We start from the raw sequence: 23,228 nt of genomic DNA, 5'->3' as shown, positions 1-23,228 counted from the left end.
GACCGTCCTTGGCGGACCAATACAATGACAACCCATAATTCCATATAATGAAAACTTATGATAAAACATGCTAACCACTTCCAGATAAAGAAGGAATTGATTCAGAGTACAGAACAAAATATTTTATTTTCCTCCTGTGGAAAGTTGATATTGAATGATAATAATTTTTATATGAAACCTTTCTTGAATCTTGGATTTTGAAGGTCAGCTAACTTCCTAGGTAAAGTGATTTATCCCTAGATCTCAAGACATCTCACTTGTAGAGAGCCATAAATACACAGTTTCATCTGTAAATCCTATCAGATCCAGCTATACCTGATGATTATAACTAATTGATGACTCCTTTCATTATTAAAAGTTTTCCTGTGTAATAAATCATTTTAATTTAAAGAAAAGGGGGAAATATGTGGGAAGCCAATAAGAGAATAGATAAAAATCTGAGATTCCTCTTTTGACCCCTTTTCTGATCCTTGTGATTTCTTGTTGAAAAGTAAAAGCTTTAAGTTCCTAGCTAACCAACAGTTAAAAGGTTAACACTCTTCCCCTTTGGCCAGGAATGCAGCTACCTGGTATAGCCAAGGCCAAAACCTTAGCAGGGGCAATTCATCCCTGAGAAAATATTCCCTGACTTGGCTTTCTGATAAGAACCCAGTCAAAAATCAGCCTTGGCCTTGTTCTATTCTGAAGTCAAATGAGATTTTTTGTGTTTTGATGTGACATAATTTGTAACTTCTGCACATCTGCGAAGTTTTGGGGGTTTCTCTTGTGTGAAATGAGTCTTGAAATATATATAATAAACTCCATGCTCCTGGAGACAGAGCTGGAAGCATGAGCTAAAAGATCATCTCTAGTGTCCTTACTTCTTATCAACTAAGTTGTCATCAGATTATCAGAGATGATAAAAAGATCAGAAGACTCACTAGTCTGCCTTTTGTTAGAGGCAGGGTAGAAACTTACAGAAACTTATCTGTAAGCAAAGGCTTTCTTGGGTAAGAAAAGTCAACAAGCTCTAGTCATTATGTTGGACTGCAGTGGCCCAAAAACATAACAAGGAGGAAAGGCTGTGTTGACATCCTTAAGATCTGACTCTTTCTACCATGAAGTAATGAGGGAAGAGTTAGAATCTACCTTCTTAGTGGCTATTTGCTGAACACAAATATCTCAGGAGGTCCAAGGGAGGAGCTAAGTGAAGAGGTCAAAGTGGCATATATATTGGCCTGCAGAGGAGCTATCTTTCTTTTGCCTTTCTGTTTAGCTATGGTCTCTCTTGTGCTACCTTTCTCTTGGCCTACTCTTTTGCCCCACTCCTTCCACATTGGTACCCAGTTTGGGATTGTGAATCTACTGCCCATTTTAGTTCTTCTTGAATAATTAATTAATTAATTAATTGAAATTAAGAAATATTTTCTCTTAAAAATTTGAATCATTATATTTCTTTCCTTTCTTTTTTGACAAGACTCCTTTGGGAATCTAATTTATTTTGAATGACTGTATACATTGTTTTCCAGGCCTTCTCAAGGAGCACAGGAGGGAAGGGGGAGTGAAAGAATTTGGAACTGAAAATAAAATAATAATAAATGTTACAAAGCTATCAGCAAGATTATTTTAAAAAAAATTTATGAATTCAAGTACAATCATCAAATAATCATCTGCTACACCTCATTCTTGTTCTATAAATGACCTAGCTACCTCCCTTTCTGATTATGTATGTCTTTTAGGCTATCTTTTATGTCACTTTTCATGTGCAAATTATCTGTGGTAATATGGTAACCTTCCTGAATTCCCTAATCAATCCTTCACTTGCTAATAATTAATTAAGTACTTATAGTATTCAACATAAGAATTCTGTACAAATGTCATAGAGACATGATCACAGGCTTTAATGAGAGAACCTCAATGAAACAAGGCATATAAAATATACATACATATGTAATAAGTTTACAAAATCTAAAAGAAGAAGAAAATACACAAAGAACATTACAGGAATTCCAAATAATTAAAGCCATCTCATATTGGAGGTCTCAGAAACTCTAGTATCATTGATTCTAGAAAGTTGATATCAAGTTCAAATACCATAGCCAAATCAGAGAAATGAGGTAATTCATCATATTTTGCCCTCAGTTATTGTAAAAATTTGGTCCAAAGTGGTCATAGCTCTCTGAAGTTAAATAACATTATCTAATTAGCATATATATGATGTTTTAATCCTTGTAAAACACTTTACAAATATCTTATTGTACCAGCACAGTGTCCCTGAAAGGTAGAAGTTATTATTTTCTCCATTCAACAGATGAGGAAACTAAAGAAGGAAAAGTAAAGTGACTTGCATAGGGTCCTACAACTAATAAATGTCAGAGGTCAAATTTGAACTCAGGTCTTGCTCACTCCAGGTTCAGTGTTCTATCCACTGTTCCACATAAATAGCTATCTGACTGGTAAGAAGCTCATTCATTGGTAAGAAAAACATGGAAAATAAAGCTATATACCTAGTCCCACAGTGCCAGACAAAATAAATTTACTGGAGGAGTCAGGTAAATTAGTTAGTAAAGAAAAACACTTAACTTAGTGCAATACCAGGTAAAGAGTTTTTTAATGGATCATTTAGAGGGAACAAACCTCTTAAGACAAAAATTTTGCTCCCTTTATATCATCATTGGACCCTTAAATTTTCTTTATATTCCATTACAGTCTTATTGATTCTTCAGGTTCATTATGGAACATATCTAATTAAATCCCTCTTTCTTCCATGGCTATCACAGCAGGCATTCTTAAGACTTGAATAGCATTTTTCTCAATTTCTTTTGTTCTTCTAAGTAAAATTTCTCAACTTTTTATTCTGGTCAAAAACAGCATCTCTCGGGGCAGCTGGGTAGCTCAGTGGATTGAGAGTCAGGCCTAGAGATGGGAGGTCCTAGGTTCAAATCCAGCCTCAGACACTCCCCAGCTGTGTGACCCTGGGCAAGTCACTTGACCCCCTTACCAGTCTTCCACCTATAAGCCAATACACAGAAGTTAACGGTTTAAAAAAAAAAAAGCAGCATCTCCCACATAAGCCCCTTGGAATGGAATCTGAAATGTATCTCAATCATTCCTACCATATAGAAGACTTTCACCTCAAACTTCTAGGGAAGAAATAATAATGACATTGTATGTTTCATCCTACTAACCCTCATTGCATCATCAATGTAAGAATATTAGAAATAGACTGTTATTTGTCATGTTATGTTTTGTTTTGCTTTAATAAACAACTTTGTCCATTAAAAAAATGGAGTATCCAATCACTAGTCAATGGTTGGGTAAATCAGACTCTGCAGTGGGTCATTAGGTGATATTCGGTGGAAGAACATGTCTTAATTTCTGCTATTATCAGGATAGGGATGAAAGGTATGATGAAAAGAGTTTCTCAGAAAAAGAATACAATTTGTTCACAATGGCTAAGGTTAGTGGAATCTAGCCTGGGATTCTCAAGTTGATGCTTATTAAAAAGTGAAAAAACATATCATCAAGATTTTTTATTCACTTGATTATAACAAAGACTTTAGTAAATTGCCAACACATTTACAGTACCATTGTGTTTTAGGATCTAACTCCAGATGAACAGAGAATGTTCTCATCCAGTATTCCAGTCACAAGGTTGTGTTTCTTTTTTCTTTCCTAAATTCTGCTAACATACCTCCTCCCACCTGTCACCAAAATGATTATATCAGACAATTAACACAATAGAGTTTTTTCAAACAAACTCAACTATGACAGTGATGCTCCATATGAAAATACATTATTTTGTTCAAATATTTCCCAAGCAAAAGCCTCTCTCTATCTCAAAGTGTCAGGATTCTAGACACTCCATACATTGTAATTCTTATTTTCCTCTTTTCAGATGTGTATTTTAATAATTGTCAGTGAATCCATAGAACTGGCAACAGAGTAAAACTTCTAAAATTATCAGAAGAGTCCTTATCCAGTCCTGTCAATGTGTCTGCCTCCAAGTGAATGCTTCCCTCTGCTTGGTTTTTATTCATTAAATTATAAGACTCTATCAGGGACATCTAGACAAATTGAGAACTATTGGATTGAGAGCCAGGCCTAGAGACAAGAAGTCATGGGTTCAAATCTGGCCTCAGATACTCCCTACCTGTGTGACCCTGGGCAAGTCACTTAATTTCCATTGCTTAGCTTTTGCTGCTCTTTTGCTTTAGAACTAATACATAGTATTGATTCTAAGGCAGAAGGTAAGGTTTGTGTTTTTTTAAGCCTCTGGCCAAAATGACCCAAAGACATTAGTAGACAGCTCTTCTCAACTATGTCCTCTCAATTATAAGCATGTCAAGATAATAATTATTCTTTTGAAATTTGTAGAGGCTATAAGAGCCTCTCAAAGTTGCATAAATATTCTAAAGAATTATCCTAAATTGGAAAGCAAGTCAGGAAACAAGCATATATCATAGGATGATAGCTTAAGAGCTAGGAGGAATCTCAGAGTTCATTGAATCCAATATTCCCCCCATTTGAGATTAGGATTCTGAGGCACAGAAAGATTAGATGAATTACTAAGAGTGAAATAACTTGTTTCTCAGGTATTTTTTTGAATCCAAGTATGCCTGGAAGCTCCAAAACCTCTGCATTATTCATTATTCCAAACTCCATCAAGAAAAAGTAGATTACATTCTCACCTCATTTCTCTAAGGTAATTTTTTCCTAATTATAACACTAACTTCCCTCCCAACTCTATGTTGAGGAATTCACTGAAGAAAATAACTCTTTTAAAAGCAGAATGGGCCAAATTGAAGAAAAGAAACTTATTAAAAAGTGGAATAAAAAAGGTCCAATGGAAAAAGTACAAAAACTCCCTGAAGAAAAAAATTCCTTAAAAAATTAGAATTTGGCAAGTGGAAACTTATGACTCCATGATACTTCAATAAAAAATATAAGTCAAAAAATGGGAAAAAATAGAAGAAATGTGAAATATCTCATGGGGAAAACAAGTGACCTAGAAAATAGATGAAGGAAAATAATTTAAGTATTATTAGACTGGCTGAATACAATGATCAAGAAAAGAGTCTAGACATCATATTTCAAGAAATTATCAAGGGAATTTGTCCCAATGTCTTAGTTCTACAGGATAAAATAAAAATTTAAAGAATTTACAAATCACTTCCTGAAAAATATCTCAAAATGAAAACTTCCAGGAGTATTATAGACAAATTCTAAAGCTCCCAGGTCAAAGAGAAATTGCTTTAAGTAGTTAAAAAGAAATAATTTAAATACCATTGACCCATAGTCAGTATCACACAAGATTTAGCTGCTTCAATGTTAAAGAAACAGAGGGCTTATTCCAGAAGGCAAGGGAGCTAATAACTATTGTCATATACAAATGTACTAAATCACTATTTATTAGAGAAACTCAAATTAAAACAACTCTGAGGTACCACCTTACAACTATCATAAATGACTAACAAAAAGGGGAGGATGAAAAATAGGTACCATATTGAACTGTTGGTGAAGTAGTGAACTGGTCCAACATTGAAGAGAACAATCTGGAACTATATTCAAATAGTCATAAAATTATGCATTCCTTTAATCTAGTAATAACAGTATGAAGTCTGTATCACAAAGAAATCAAAGAAAAAAATTACCTATATGCATAAAAATATCCATCGGAGCTCTTTTTGTGTTCGTAAAAGAAATTGAAATCAAAGAGATATTCATTAATTGAACAGACTGTGGCATATGATGTAATGGTGTGCTATTGTGCTATGAGAATGACAAGGGAGACAATTTTACAAAAAATGTAGCAAGGCCTACATGAACTGATGTGAAGTGGGAAAAACTGGGAGATCATTGTGCTTAATGACAGCAATTCTGTGATGATGATCTACTATATAAGATTTACCTACTCTGATCAATACAATGACCCAAAACAATTCCAATGGACTCATGATAAAACTAATTCCAGAAAGAGAACTGATAAACAATGAGTACAAATTGAATTATAATTTTCTTTCTTTCTTTATATTTTTTCCTTTTTTCTGTTATGGCTAATATAAAAACATGTTTTATGACTTCACATATATAATTGATATAATTATTTTGCCTTCTCAGTAGGTAGGAGGTTGGGAAGAAGGAAAGGTAAGCATAAGTGACAAAAACAGAACTATATAAGCTCCTTCACTCATAGGATAACCAATTTCTCTACATGGCCATTGTATTGTTCCTGAGACAACTGACCTTACTTCTTCATTCTAAAAGGAGAGTCAGAAACAAAGGCAGACAAATAGTTCATGTATGCTACAAATCCCTGGACTAATCCTGAAAAATATAGGCAGATAATTATGTTATAGATATTGTAAGAGTAAATAATTCTTTATATACATTATCTCATTTGAGCTTCACAACAATCCCAGAGGATGAGTACTCAAGGATTATTATAGTCATCTCATAGATGAAGGAACTGAGGGAAGGCTCATATGAATTGTGCTCAAAGCCCTCCTGTTGTCTCTCTCTGTAAGATTTCTAGCAAGTCAATATCCTTTCTGAACTGTGGCACCAAGAATGGAAAGTATACAGAGACTAGTACCTTTTATTTCTAGAAATTATGCCTGCTTAATGCAATTCAAGATCACATTAGTTCTTTTTAAAGATGTACCTAGACAACTCTCCCATTTAAACTTGTTGAGCTGATTTCTGAAATCAAGTTTGACTTCACATTTATTTTTAGTGGATTTTATTTCATTGAGTTTAACCCTATCCTTTAACCTGTCAGGATCTTTTTGAATTCTGATTTTCATTCAATGTGATAGCTATCCCTTCTAGTTGTGTGTCATTCACAAATTTGATAGTCATACCACCTATGTCTCAATCAGATTCTTTGATATAAATGTGAAGTAACATAAGGTCAAGCATAGATCCTTGGGGTACTTCATTGGAGATCTTCTGCTAAGTAGTCATTGAATCATTCATGACTATTCTTTGAGTCTGGTCATTCAACCAATTCTAATGGTATTATATTCTAGCCCATAGTTCTCAACATTTTCCTCAGAAATACCAAAAAACACTTCATCAAATATTTTAATAAAATTGAAACAAACCATGTATATCATTTCCTTAACAATTTAATAGTATTTTCAGGTGGAAAAAATGAAATAAGATTATGTTAGTATGACCTTAATCATGCCAGTTATGCCAATTCGTGGCAATTACTGCTTCCCTTCCTTGATTTTCAATAACCAACTCTTTAATGATCCAACTAAAAAATTCCTCCAAACCAAAGACAAGTTCATGATTCTATACAGTGAATTATCAAGTATAAGTATATGATATTTTGTTATTCCTTATACCTTAGTACTTCATCAAGGTATTCAACCTGTTATTGAGAAAGAAGCATAATATAGTCCGTTGGATTAACTGGTAAGTAATTGACAAGCTGTACCGGAAGAGAAGTCTACCAAAAATCAACTCTGAGTCTATTAGCTGGGACTTCAATTATATCACAGAACATCCAGCAAATCTCCCCAGTATTCTTCTAAGCTAGACTTTTACACATTTGTATCTATGAGAGAGTAAATCACTAATCCATTTCTGCCTTCAAAAACCACATAACTAAAATGTCACCTGATATAGTGCTCCAGATTTTGGAGGAACACAGATACCAAGTGAAAATGGGATATTGAGTTTTGATTTAGGACCCAGTTTTCCTTTAAAAGATGATAGTAAAGTTAAGCAGTTTGGAAGAAATGAGGAAACCCCTCAATGAGGAGATAAGGTAGGTTCACAAAGACCATAACCATTCTTGACTTTGTTCCAGAAGAAGATACCAAAACATTAAGATGAAAAAGGCATTTCCTTTTCAACATACACACATACACATACACACAACAACAACAACGAAAATCTTTCTTTAATGTCTATTTGTCAAGAACTATAGCAAGCACTGGGAAAACAAGGAGAAAACACATAATCCCAGTCCTTGGGAAACATGGTACAGCAGGGAAAATGTAATCTCTGAAGTCAGAGTTTCTATGTTAAAATCTCACTTCTCACACCAATCTGACAAGTTCTATGTGACCTAGTGCAAGTCACAAAAATTCTCTGAGCCTCAGTTTCCTCATCTATAAAATGAGGAGTATGGTCTAAATGACCTCTGAGGTTCCTTGCAGATCTAGATCTCTGACGCTTTGATTTAACATGAGAAGGAAGAATCAGGAAATGATCAGTGCTGAGGGTCTTAAGTCCTCTCAGGAGTCAGTGAAGTTCAGAGATTTCCTGAATTCTCTAGAAATAGGAGATGACACATTTCAAAGATAAGACCATAAGCAATGAGCTTCTCTCCCATAATACATATCTCATGCCATTATTAAGCTCACATTGATAGCAAGTTTTTGTTTCTGAGAATTCCTGCTGTGCCTGAGAACTTTTTCAGTGGAGTCACTGGGGAGCAGCAATAGCAATTCAATTAGCTTGCTTTTGTTCCCTGAATAGCTCAGTGGGAACATATAACACTGAACTTTTTATATACCTGAAGAATATCTTCTAAGACTCCTTTAAAAGCCCCTATTAATCTGACCTCAGACACTTCCTAACTGTGTGACCCTGGGCAAGTCACTTAACACCCACACTCCCTCACCCATAGGACTCTTCTGCCTTGGAAACAATTTACAGTACTGATACTAAGATGGAAAGTAAGTTTTTTTTTTTAAAAAAAAAAGCCCCCAGCACTGAATGATTTTCTAACACAACCATCAATTGTGATCCAGAATCTAGTACTTATACTTGATGTACAAGTCAACTTGAACTGCTCTAGCCAGGAATTAGCAAACAACACTAGAGTGCAGTACAGAATAAAGGGAGATTTCCCTTCTAATTAAAAACAGGATACTGGGCTGTAATTTCAAGGGCCATCAAGCAAAGCCTTATAAAAACTCTATGATCTGTTCATGAGGATAGAGAATCAATACCAAAACTACAATAAAATTAGTTCAAGCTCAATTTGAATATTCCAGAGCAAGAAATTTGAAAGCATTCTGTTCCACCCTACCTCAAAAGTTTAATGTGTGAGTTTTGTAGTAATTATAATATGTGCATATCAAAGTTTTTCTGCAATCTATAACATCAGTATGTAAAGGTGGAATGAAAAATAGACTTTGACAATTCGAAATTTCATTAATATTCCTAATTTTTATCAAATTCTATTATAGAATAAGTTCAGAGAATCTGATCTCAATTCTTAGAAAATTTTATTCAAAAAATTTAAACAGCAATTTGATTATATTCCAAAGAGTTTTATTCAATTTATATTATGATATTTTGATGAAGGCTGAAGTATAGCAAGACCTAGACCTTTTCTATTGCTTTGAAATAAAATTGTGTCATATGATCTGATGGACCTTCCATAATAAGACTGTCTTAATGCCTCCATACTAGTTTGTGGGATGTTTTGAGGAGACTGGGATTGCCAGAATTATTTCATTCTTTCATGTTTCCCTAACATTCAGTCCTCACCCATGGCTCCAAGAAGCTATAATAGGTTCAGTAGTCACAACCCAGTAAATTGTCTCAGCAAGTGAGCTAAATTGGGGTGAGAGTAACCCACAGGCCTTGAATTCATCCACACATTAGAGGTGCAGATGTGTTGAGGATTCTGGGAAGATGGTGGCTTAGATGGAGCAAAACTTCAGACCTCCATACTCTTCCACACCGAGATAAAAAAAAAACAAAGAGCTTCCAAGGGAAAGAAAACCAAATCTAACAGCAGGACAGAGCTGAGTGGATCCTACTACTGGACAGCTCAAGAGGTATGCCAATAAAAAGGTCTGAATTCTTGAATTGTTGGGTTTGAAGGTAAGGAAGAAGGGGAATCCCAGGACTGCTCCTCCATGTGCTGTGCTGAGTCTCCAGGGGTTCCTAGAATCTCTGGGTGGGCAAACACACTAGTCCAGAGAGAGGGCCTTGCTGGCACTCGGATCATGGCATTGAACACAGACATAGGGAGGGGGCTAGAGGAGAAATGCAGAGAGGCAATCTAGATACAGAAAAAACACTCCATCTTACACATTCACACACACACACACACACACACACACACACACACACATACACACACACCCCTTTTCAGGTTTTAGCCTCAGGGCACATCAAGCTCTACAGATCAGTCCCACCCTGTCTTAATCCCATCAATAAGAGTATAAGAAGTCTTCAGAGGGCAGAGAAGCTCCAATACTCCTCCTCCATAGACTGCAGAAAAAGTAGCTACAAACTTCTGTTGCCAGAAAGGAAAGATCTTACATTAAAGCTCATTAAAACCATCTGCTTAACTTAATCTATCAGTAGAGCAGAGACGGTATAGGAGGGAAAGAAGGGGAAAATATGAGTAAATGTTGTGTGCAGATGCAAAGCATGGAATCCCTGCAAAGGTGCAGGGATAGCCTCACCCAGAATTCCAGGGGACCGCCCTGGAGAACTTTGGGTGAGGGGCAGTTGAGAAGGGTTGGAGGACAGTTAATTTGTGGGAGTGAATGTAAGCAGACACTCTGCTTACTACTCCTGACTTGGGGTTTCTTCTGAGGTGGCCATTGGAACATAAGCTAGTGGTTTCTGCTCATAGGGTTAGCCTGTTTGTTATTACTATTCTTCATTAATATAATTATATAATTACTTAGTGATTAAAGAGTAAGATATTTATCAATAGCAAGAGAGCCAGTTTCAGTTAAGTGCTTCATCCCATCTTGAGAAGAGGGGGAAGGGCAGCATCTACTTAGCAGTTCAGGGTTTCCTCTCATTATCCTAAAACCCTCATTTAACCTTTTTAGTTTTCCTTGTTATTATTTAATATAATCTTTACCTTCAAATCTGTGCCTGATAATTATTTGGGAAGATACTCACCACTCAGTCTGTACATTTAGTTTGAATCCTCTTGGCTGCCAGTTTAAGAAGATCTCCTCTGTCCTCATCTGTTAGATAACTAGCTTCTATATGTCCTCTAACTGACCTGAGAGGAATATAAATTAAAGAAAAGGAACATCAATTGGGATTTCAGCCATAACTGAAACTTACCAGAAGAATCTTATTCCTGTCTTCATTACCAACTGAAGCAGAAGCAGTTAGAGGGGGAGGGGTTTGAGAGCCAGGAGTATTTGGCCCCCTCCTTTTCCTCACTGAAGCCTGTCAATCTCGGGCTCTTGACTTAAAGCTCTATTTGGCCCTGACACATTTATCTGCTTTTCCAAACTATCTGTTATTATCATCATAACATAAACAACAGAAAAAGAAAAAAATTACAATGGACAGCTTCTTTCCAAGAATTGAATAAAGAGCAAATGAAATAGAAGAAGATCAAGGAACTCCAAGAAAAAAAAACAAAGACATTCCAGCAAATTGGACACAGGCTTTGGAAGATCTCAAAATTCAATTAACTCAAGAACTTAAAATTCAATTAATTCAAGAGTTCAAAAACAATCAAGAGAGGCTGAAGACAACTGGGAAAGGAAATACATGAACTAAAATAAGAAATTAGTGTCTTGAAAATGAAAATTGACCAGCCTGAAAACAAAGCAAAGAAGGTGAAAGATGATCTACAAAGAAAATCAGACCAGAAGGAGAAGGATAACCAAAAAGCCAGGGATGAAATTCAGTCTTTAAAAATTAGAATTCAACAACTGGAAGCAAATAACTTCACAAGGCAGCAAGAATCTATAAAACAAAATCAAATGAATGAAAAATTTGAGGAAAATATGAAACACTTCATTGGCAAAACCTCAGATCTGGAAAACAGATCTTGGAGAGACAATTTAAGAATTATTGGTCTACCAGAACATCATGACAAAAGCAAAAACCTTAACATCATCCTACAGAAAATTATCCAAGAAAGCTGCCCTGACATTCTCAAACAGATACCAAGTGAAAATGGGATACTGAATTTTGAAAGGATCCACAGATCACCTCCTACATTTAATGCACAACTGACAACTCCCAGGAATATTATAGCCAAATTCAAAAATTACCAGACCAAAGAAAAATATTATAAGCTGCTAAGAAGAAGTCATTCAGATACCAGGCAACCACAGTTAGGATAACACAGGATCTGGCTGCATCTACATTGAAGGACCAGAAGGCATGGAAAATAATATTCTGGAAAGCGAAGGAACTGGGTCTACAAACAAGAATCAACTATCCAGCAAACCTGACTATATTCTTGCAGGGGAAAGAATGGTCATTTAATAAAATTGAAAACTTCCAAGCATTCATAAAGAAAAATATGGACTTAAACAGACAATTTGCTGCACTAACACAGAACTCAAGAGAATAACCAAAAGGTAATTAAGAGAGGGGGGAAAAACAAAAAACCATAACCTTTTCTTTAAGGAACCCAATAAGTTCAAATAATTTGTATCCCTATGAGAAGAGATGATATTGGTAACTCTTAAATATTGTTATTATCATCAGGGTAACTAGATGAAGTATCCTTAGAGGGAACAGTGACAAACTGTATAGGATGAAATGCCAAGATATATATATATATATATATATATATATATATATATATATATATATATATATAGAGAGAGAGAGAGAGAGAGAGAGAGAGAGAGAGAGAGAGAGGTTTAAAAAGGAAGATAACATTAAGAGAAATGGGAAAAGAGACAAAATGGAATAAATTTATATTCCATAAAGAAGCACGTGGGGGGAGCAGAGGAGACGACCAATACACTGGAAGGGTTAAGAGGTTGGAGAGAGGAAATACTTAATTCTTAAGTGCATTGAAATTAACTTAAAGAGGGAAAAACAATCAGATCCATTGGGGCAGAGAATTGATTCGTGCCCTATAGAGAAGTAGAAGGGTAACATATGGACTGGTGGGGAGGGAAGCAACACTAGGGAGGGAGAGGGCAGGGTGCAGGGGGTTGCTTAAAAAGACCCTAAAGAAGAATAAGAGGGGAATAAGAAAGGAGGAGGTAGAAAGGGAAGTACAATAAGGGAGGGGACTAGGGGGACTGATTAGAAACAAAACACTGGTATAGAAGGAAACAGTGAAAGAAGAAAAGTCAGGACAAGGAGAGGGAATCAAAATATTGGGGAATACACAGTTGATAATTATAACTCTGAATGTGAATGGGATGAACTCGCTCATAAAACGGAAGCAAATAACAGAATGGATTAGAAACCAAAATCCTAAATATGTTGTCTACAAGAAACACGCATGAGGCAAGTAGACTTACATAGAGTAAAAATGAAATGCTGGAGCAAAATCTATAGGGCGTTAACTGAGAAAAAGAAGGCAAGAGTTGCAATCATGATATCTGACAAAGCCAAAGTAAAAATAGATCTGGTTAAAAGAGATAGGGAAGGTAATTACATCCTGATAAAAGGTAGTATATACAATGAAAAAATAGCACTACTCAACATGTATGCACCAGATGGTATAGCATCACAAGTTAGAGGTATATCCACCCCAGACATGTGAAGACTTCCCCTGACAAAAGCAATGGATGAGAACATTTGTTCTAATGGCTATGAAGGCATCAGAAACAAGCACAGTGGATCATTTAGAGCTCAATTTGACACTGAAGATGCCAAAGCCATCCACTGCATCCTGAGCCATCACATTATCTTGATTTTTGGCTAACCACTGGACTTCAATGACTCTGGAGGGGAGAATAAGACTTACAACTTTATATAACTCTGCCTCACTTAAATCCAATTTATGCTCAAGGAAAAAAACATGAGTGAAGTGATGTCATTCTGGTCTTCTTCAAATACAAAAGACAACAACCAATGTCTCCATAAGATGGACAAAATTTCTGTATGTATTTATAGTTTCTGGGTTTATTTTGTCTTTGTTTTATTTTTGCCTGGACTTGTGATTTCATTGGTAGAGGGAATTTCCAGAAAAGATGAAACTCTCCTGAATCTTGCACTTAGTTAAATGATTGACTTAGGGAATTGCACTCCTCATACATGTCAGAGATGGGGCTTGAACATAGGGCTTCCTGTTTAAGAGGCAGACTCTCTATCCACTATTACCATTGCTAGAGAGGAACTATATTCATAATAGCTGGCATTTATATAGTGCTTTAAAGTTGGGAAGGAATTTTACACATTTTCTAATTGGATCATCACCACACAACTACAAGGTAGGTGTTCCTTGTATTGTTATCCTCATTTTGTGGATGAGGAAACCAAAGATTAAAAGGTTAAATGCTTTACCCAAGGACTCACAGCTAACTAGCATTATAGGGAAGATTCAAATCCAGGTGTTACCTACTTCCAAATCCAAAATCATGCAACCCCTCAAGAGCGATCTCAAAAACTAAGAAGAATTTAGGCTTTGATTTCTCTGAAGAAATAGTTACCATCCACATGAAATTGTGAAAAGCAAAATGAATAGAACCCAGCAAGCATTATATACCGCTACAGAATTAATGTTTCAAGAATAACTTGTGAGTGTCTACCTGTAGAGGAAGAACAGATAAATAGAAACATGAAAGACATAGTTTATATTTTTCTGGCATATAATACCTTCTCTGATGCAGGAAAGGAGAAAGCCAGGAATATCAATGTAGCCAGCAAACAATTTAATTAATTAATCAAAAAATACTTTTTAAAACAAATGGCTACCATCCAAAGAATTGGAAATTGAAATGTCCATCAACTGGGAAATGGTTGAACAAGTTGTGGAATTTGAAAGTAATGGAATATTATTGTGCTATAAGAAGTAATAGGGATAGGTAGGAGTCTCAATGGATAGAGTCAAACTAGAGACAGAAGGTCCTGGGTTCAAATCTGGTCTCAGATACTTCCTATGTGTGTGACACTGCACAGATCACTTAACCCCAGTAACCTAAATCTTACTACTCTTCTGCCTTGGAACCAATATTCAGTATTGATTCTAAGATACAAGGTAAAAATTTGTGGAGTTTTTTTAAAGATGAGCAGAATGATTTCAGAAAAAAACTGGAAAAATGTACATGAACTGATACAAAGTGAAGTGAGCAGAATCAGAAGAACATCATACACAGTAACAGGAATGTTGTACAATGATTAACTATGAATGACTTAGCAATTCTCAGCACCTGGATGATCTAAGACAATTCCAAAGTATTCATGATGAAAAATGCTATCCACTTCCAAAGAAAGAACTAATAGAATCCAAATGCAATCAAAACACACTATTTTTCACTTAATTGTTTCATGGTTTTTTGTTTTTTTATATGTCTTTTCCACAATATGACCCATGTGGAAATGTTTTTTGCATAATCACACATGTATAACCTAAATCAAATTACTTTATGTCTCAGGGAGGAAATGGAGAGAGGGGAAGTAAATAATTTAAAACATAATTTTGGGAAATTAATGTTGAAAATTATTATATATAATTGGGAAAATATTATTTAAAAAAGAAATAGCTTCCACTTAATCTTGACATAATATCTCCTCCGATGCTCCTTACTGTCTCAGCACTCATAGGCTTATAGACTGGTATCCCTTTGGGCAACTATCACCCTAGAATAGGTTATTCTGTGGGTCTATACTCTTGAAACTGCATAGTTTCCAAACCCTATCTGACAAGTTTACCCTTAATAGTCAGTCAACATATACAATTAGGTAAAAGCAAAGGCATTTATTAAGACAGAATAGTAAGGAAAATAACTATAAAATATTTACCCCTATAAACATGAGGAGCATTCTGAAGTTTATGTGAAACCACAGTTTTTATGGCAAGAATGGGCATAAACTTAGAGTATATTGGTACGAAGGCATACATTTAGGCAAATGATGTCTCAAATATTTCAGGAGTCCAATGTCCTTTCTTTTCTTAAGTAGTCCATACATTGCTCCGTACTAGGCACAGTGTCTCTTTTGGGAGTAAGAAGATTGCAGTTAGTAATTATCTAGGTTACTTTGCTGTCTCTGCATCTCAACTCTCATTAGTCAAGGATTAATTATCTGAAGCCCATATTCAGTTCTCTTCTCTCCAGCCAGAAGTTGCATTCCTTAAAGTTTCTTTCTCTTTGAATTCTGCCTTCCTGTGCCAGTTTCTCCATAGAGAAGATGTATCTCTGCTCCCTGCTGACTGAGTCTCAACTGTGCCTCAATCTTTAAATTATTGGTCTCTGATAACCAGATATTCACTCTTCAAGTTGCTCCCTGCTGGTTATAATATCTCCTAAAGAGAAGTGGTTCTACATCTTACAGATGTCATGACCAATTCAGAGAAGAGAAGAAATAATTCCCACCCTGCCCCACTGCTGCCCTTTTGTAGAGATGCAGGCATCCCACTTTACAAAGATACCTTAAACACTTCAAGTTCTCAAACTGTTCTACTCTCTAAATTACTGCTTAGGACTTGCAGGTTTGTCTCTTATTGCATCCTGAGCATGCCCAAACTTTGCCTAACCAATAATAACCAGGCTTCCCATAAAGCCTTTAACACTTCATAAAAGGATGACGAAGTACAGACTTGCTTACAATTAATTAGCATATTAATACCTCCTCAGCTTAGTCATCTTCTTGTTTTCTGGCATGAAGTCAACTAATTGATGAGAGAAAGAAGGATGATAACCAAATAGCATCTTACACCACTACAATCATATCATCATAGTCACTTATGATAGTATCTGTTTGAGCTCACTATTTACATACAGTGAGACATCTTGTGTTCTAGATCCACTTACCTGCAGTTCCTCCAAAATATAGCAAGCTCTATTCTTTAATTCAATTTAGTTCAACAAACATGTTTTAAGCACTTAAAACATAGGCATCATGGCTGCCAGGCCCTAAGAGAAATTCAAAGTATATATAAGTCATCATCCCTGCTCCCCATTATGCATACATTCTATTTAGTAAAGGGAAAGTGCATATATATGGACACTACAATACATAATACTATCTAGATACATTAGAGATAAAGGAAAGTAAGATCTTATGAAGAAAACTGTTTTGATGGAGCAGAGAATTAGGAAAGCTTTCATAAAGGAGATTGAAATTGAATTGGATTTAAAGGATGGATAGCAATTCAATATTTCAACAATAAATGCTTACTGATTTAATGAATAGATAAAAGGAAAAGAAAGCATTCCAGACATAAAGGAAAGAATAAGAAAATGGAAGGCAAAAGGAAAATACAGTGCCTGTTTGAGGAAAAATTCATAATCCAATTTAGCTAAAGCAAAGGGTATGTAGAAAAGAATTTCCAAAAAGCTATAATATTTAAGGCAAGAAAGGAGGTACTAGGAATGCAGAGACACAAATGTATCAACCTTTGTTCTCAAGGAGCTTATATTCTATTGGAGTGAAGTGAAAATATAGATAAATAATCAATTAAATTGCATTTATTTAGCATTTAATATGTGCTAATCACTGTACTAACCACTGAGAATACAAAAAAGTTTTAAAAACTAGCCCTTGCCCTCAAGGATATTACATTCTAATATGGAAAGCAAAATGTTAGGGAGGTGGACATATTCTTATATCTAGAGAGATTAGGTTAAGTATGCTACAGGAGATGATTTATATAGGAGGTGGTACTTGAGCTAAATTCTGAAGCAAGTCAGGGATTTCTAGGGTGTGAAACTAAGGAAGGAATGAAATCCAAGTATTAGAGACAGACTGTAAGTGCAGAGACAGAAGATGGAGTGTCATTTGTAAGATACAAGAATTAAGTCAATGTGATTGGAATGTAGAATACATAAAGGGGAATAAATTCAAAATTCCTAATCTAGAACCAGATTGTGAAGGCTTTTAAAATTCCTTCCACATGAGTTCGTATTCTATTCTAGAAATGATTAGGAGTTACTGAAGAAGGAAGTGACGTGGTCATAACTGTGCTTTAAGACAGTTTTAGTTATAATTTAGGACATAAGAAAATATATCTATGATAGCTTAGATTTCTTTCTCTGAAAATTTCCCTTTCATATCATTTGACCATTAAAGTTGAGGAATGGCTCATTCTTAAAAACTGGAATCAGTTTCTTATATGTCTTCAAGATGAGAATTAATTCATAAGAGAAACTTGTAGAGAGGTTTTATTTCCAATTACAAGCTTCCCTTCTAATGTTCGTTGCATTAGTTTTGTTTGTGCAAACATTTCTTAATTTTATGCAACCAAGAGTATTCATTTAATTTTCTGTGATCCTCTCTATTCCTTGTTTGGTCAGGAACACTTTCCCTATTAATGGATCAGAAAGGGAATTTCTTCTTTCTTCTTCCAGTTTGTTTATGATGACACCCTTTATATCTGACTCCTATACCAATTTGGACATTATCTTAGGATGTAAGGTAATAATAACTAAAACCTAGTTTTTATATAGCACTTTAAAGTTTGGAAACAACTTTATATAAGAGAACTCATTTGATCCTCAGAACATTGGGAATAAGGTGATATTGGTGCTGATCTAGCTTCTTCCAGACTACTTTCCAGTTTTCGTAGCAGTTTTTGTTGAATAATGAGATCTAACCTCAGGAACTTTAGGCAAATAAAAGAGGAAGAGGTAATTTGGGGATTATCAAGCATGAGACTATTATGGTCATTTGTGTTAATATAATATGTCCAATTTGTTCCATTGATCAATAATGGCAATCATTTTGATGACTGCTGTGGTGTTATATAGACTGAGATTTGATATTGCTACGCCTTCTTCCTTGCCCCTTTTTTCATTATTTTCCTTCGTGTTCTTGACTGTTTTTTCAGATGAATATTAATACTATTTTTTCTAAATCTAGAAAAATAATCCTTCAGTGGTTTGATTGGTATGTCATTGCATAACACTGAATAAGTGAAGTAATTTAGGTGATATGCTTGTTTTTGACACATTAGTTTAGCCTACCCATGAGAACCTGACATTTCAGGACTTATTTAAATCTGTATTTCCATAAAGATTGCTTCATGGTTGAATTCATATAATTACTGTGTTATGTCTTGGCAGGTGGATTTCCAAGTATTTTATACATTCTGTGGTTATTTTAAATTGTATTTCTCTTTATATCCCTTCTTGCTGAGTTTCATGGATTTTATACAAAAATGCTGCTAAATTATGTAGATTTATTTTATAGCTTGAAACTTTGCTAAAGTCATTGTTTTAGCTAATTTTAAGTTGACTCTCTAGGATTCTCTAAATAGACTATCATATCTTCAAAAAACAATAATTTTGTTTCCCCTTTGATTATTTCTTTGATTTATTTTTATTGCTATTGCTATAACTAGCATTTAAAACACTACATCAAATAGTAATGTGAACAATGGACATCTTTGGTTTTTCTGATTTTATTGGGAAAGTCTCTAGTTTATCCCTATTAAATAAATGGCTGACTCTTGGTTTTAGATACATACTATTTCCTATTCTGAGGAAACTGCATTCGGTATTTAACACACTCTGGGAAGCTATAACATTAACTCTTGGCAAAGAATTAATAAGTACATGATCAGTACATAATAATAAGAGAGTGATGAATAATCATTTACTGAGTGGCTGTGAGATCACCATTCTCTTTTGAGTCATCTGGACCTAGGAATTCTAGGAAAATCACAGTTCAAGTTTGTTTACTTCCCATTCACTGGTTCCCTAGTGAGATGATAATGAGCTGTGAATAACCTGTTTCCTACCTGATGTTCAACTGATTCATCCTGCAAGGCTGATCACTAGGTGAAGAGAGAAACTCTTCCCACAGGATCTTTGTTCATAATCAGTAAAACTAAAAATCTATAATGCAAATCCAAAAACCTGGGGATTAGTGTCACCCTTGCTCTAAACTGCTTGGTCACTGTTTGTGACCAGTGACTGCTTCTATCCTTGGCTAACCCAAGGTGGCAAATGTTATCATCTTTAGTGTAAATTTCACTTTCTCACCTTAGCAGATTTAAAGAAGGTAAATGCCAGAATCTAAATTATTGAGTCCACTTTCAATGATGAAGAGAATAGTTCTTTGTAGAAATGTTGATATCCATGCAATTTTTTTCATTTACTTCTTGTTCTTCCATTTTCATTTTTAAATATTCAAAGTATGATATGAATTAATTAGGATTCATGTGAAGCCTTCTACAGCCTTATTTCCTCCTACATTGCTGTTTGGTGTTTGCTCAAACAGTAGTGTTTATAAACTTGTCACCCTCATCCATAACATGGGTAAATCACGTTATATTCCAATGAATTACCATTGTTCACCATGTTTCTCTACATAACAACCAAATTGAGACTTTTCTAGGTAGCACACTTTCTAAGCTCTTTTGTCTTTCTTTTCATGGTAACATTTTATAAAAAGAATTGAGAAAATATCTCTCATTACTAAGATATTACTTTCTTACTATGCTCTGCTAGATTCAATTGAATGCCAGTCAAGATATTTTTGAATCTTGATTGAATGCATTAACTATCCTTCTGTGTCATTTGATGTATTATAAGGTATTTGATATGCTCTGTATCATCTTATGGAGTATTTCTCAAGCATATGTCAAAGAAAAATATTAATACTCTAGTATACATTTTGTCATTTCTCTTCCAGAAAAAAAGTTATTTAATTTAGTGTTATTCAGATATCTAAGCATTTTTTTAAACCCTTGTACTTTGGTGTATTGTCTCATAGGTGGGAGAGTGGTAAGGGTGGGCAATGGGGGTCAAGTGACTTGCCCAGGGTCACACAGCTGGGAAGTGGCTGAGGCTGGGTTTGAACCCAGGACCTCCTGTCTCCAGGCCTGACTCTCACTCCACTGAGCTACCCAGCTGCCCCCAATCTAAGCATTTTTGGCCTAGATAGAATCCATATTAGCATAATCTCATTAAACACACAGACATGACCCTCTACCACTATATGATGTAAGATAACATTTATAGGGATATTTAATTAGGAAAAAGTCATGAGTTAAAATATAGTTTTGAGGTTAACAGTACAAAATAGCAGTCACTACTTAGATCCTTCATTAACCACGCCTCTCCAGTGTTTTTCTGGGGCAAATTAAATAGCCTCAAATCAATATCTTAATCCTTCCTCAATGAAAATGGGTGGGTCATAGCACCAATCTCTTCACATGATGGGCAAAGTAGAAACTTCCCTTAGATGAGTCAATAACCTAATCACTTCAGGTGGTAGAGAAGGCTGTAATTGAGAGAAGAAAAATACTCTTTGTTAGCATTTGGTAACCATCCTTAATCCATTTCTCAAGAAAAGGTATTTTGCCCTCTACTTAACTAACTTTTAGGAAAGTCTGGAAAGGGTTTCTCAGTTTAACCTAAATAAAGGAAACTTTTAACATATATCATCCATGACTTTGCCAAAGTCAATGAGGAAAATATTAAAGAACACAAAGCTAAGCAGAGATTCCTAAGGCCCTCTATTGGAGACCTTCATAAAGATAATACATTTATTATGGTGACTTAATTTTGGAATTGGCCATTCTACCATTTCTGAATCCATGTGATTGTACTAGTTCTTATATTTCCGTCTTTTGCTCAAGAATATTATTAGATAATTTGTCAAATATTTTGCTGAAATCTATGTAAACTAAACACATCATTTACCAGATCAAGTACTTCTATTATAGGGATCTAGAGGGGGAAGTAAAGGAACAAGCATTTATTAAGTACATATTGTATACCAGACATTATGCTGGATGCAATATAAACATTATTTCATTCCATATACACAACAACCCTGCTACTATCATTCTCATTTTTTAATTAATTTTTTTTATTATCCTCAGTAAGAAAACTGAGACAGAAGGGGACAAAGTGACTTGCACAGAATAATACAGGTAGTAGTAGTATTTGAGATTAGATTGGAACTCAGATCTCCTGGACCCTAGGCCAATACTCTTATCAACTATCTCACACTGATGCCTTTTCTGTGTCTTGAGCTCCTTTTCTCAGATTAGTCTGGCTTGTCCTGTTCTTGATAAAGCAAGATGAAGGCTCTTTGTGATCACTGTTTTCATTTTAGATGTTTACTGCTTTCTCTTTAGAAATATATCCTAGGGTAAGTGTGGGAGGCAGCTAGGAGGCTCAGTGGATTAATAACCAGATTCTGGTTTCAAATTTGACCTCAGACACTTGCTAGCTGTGTGATCCTGGGAAAGTCACTTAATTACTTTACCACTCTTCTGCCTTGGAACCAATAAACAGCATTAATTGTAAAAGAAAAGGTAAGGGTCTTTTGATAGATAGATAGATAGATAGATAGATAGATAGATAGATAGATAGATAGACAGATAGATAGATATCCTGGAATTTTTCCCTAGAAACAAAGTCTGGCTCATTGACCCATACTTAGCAAAAACCATCTCCTTCCCTTTTTTTTAAACAAACAGACAAATGAAAAAACCTCTTACCTTTGTCTTAGAATCAATACCATGTATTGGTCCCAAAACAGAAGAGCAGAAAAATCTACACAATGGGGGCTAAGTGACATACCCAGAGTCTCACAGCTAGCAAATGTCTGAGGTTAGATTTGAATCCAGGACTTCCTGTCTTGAGGACTGAGCCACCCAGCTGCCCTCCGTCCCTTTTAAAAATAAAATGAAAATATATACCTTTCTCCAAACCTCAGTATCTCAGTACCTGTGATCTTAGAACAAAAGTTCTAAGATCACAGATTCAGATTTAAAATGGAAAGAAACCTTAACGGACATCTAATCAGTGCCCTTCATTTTTATAGACTCTGAGACCAAAAGAAGTTATCCAAGGTAAAACAGTTTACAGAGTATAGTCAGAGTTGGATTCAAAGTCAGGTCTTCTGAATTCAAATCAGCACTCTTTTCATTGCATCATTGTGTCCTATAATCATTCTCCATAGCAGAGATAACAGAAGGAAAAGAGTTGAATATCTAGATCTTCTCTGGCATTCATTATCATCATCCTACTGAATGCTCTACAATTTTCCAAAGATGGTGAACAATAGCTCGATGGTCACCTCTGCCAATTCTTTTAATAGTCTATGAAATGGCTCATATGATAAAAGTGACTTGAACCCATCAAGAATAGCAAAGGGCTACCATATCTCTTTCCTTACCATGGTTGTCAGCTCCTTATTAGTCATTGTTATTTTTTGCAATACAAAGATCATTCTCCTTGGAAGAAAAGGCAAGTAACATTAGAATTCATCTGTCCTGCCTTCTTTCTGTCCTAAGCTGTCATCTTATTCATGTCAATCATAGAACGATTCTTCTTTGATCCTCATTTTTCACAAATAAAGCTTTTGAAAAATCTCTTTCTTATCCTTATTTCCTCACCAGCTTCAGCTCATTGTATCCT

Source organism: Gracilinanus agilis, chromosome 1 (genome assembly GCF_016433145.1).
Source record: "Gracilinanus agilis isolate LMUSP501 chromosome 1, AgileGrace, whole genome shotgun sequence".
In the NCBI taxonomy this organism is placed as follows: Eukaryota; Metazoa; Chordata; class Mammalia; order Didelphimorphia; family Didelphidae; genus Gracilinanus; species Gracilinanus agilis.
Note: the sequence above shows the minus strand (reverse complement) of the source record.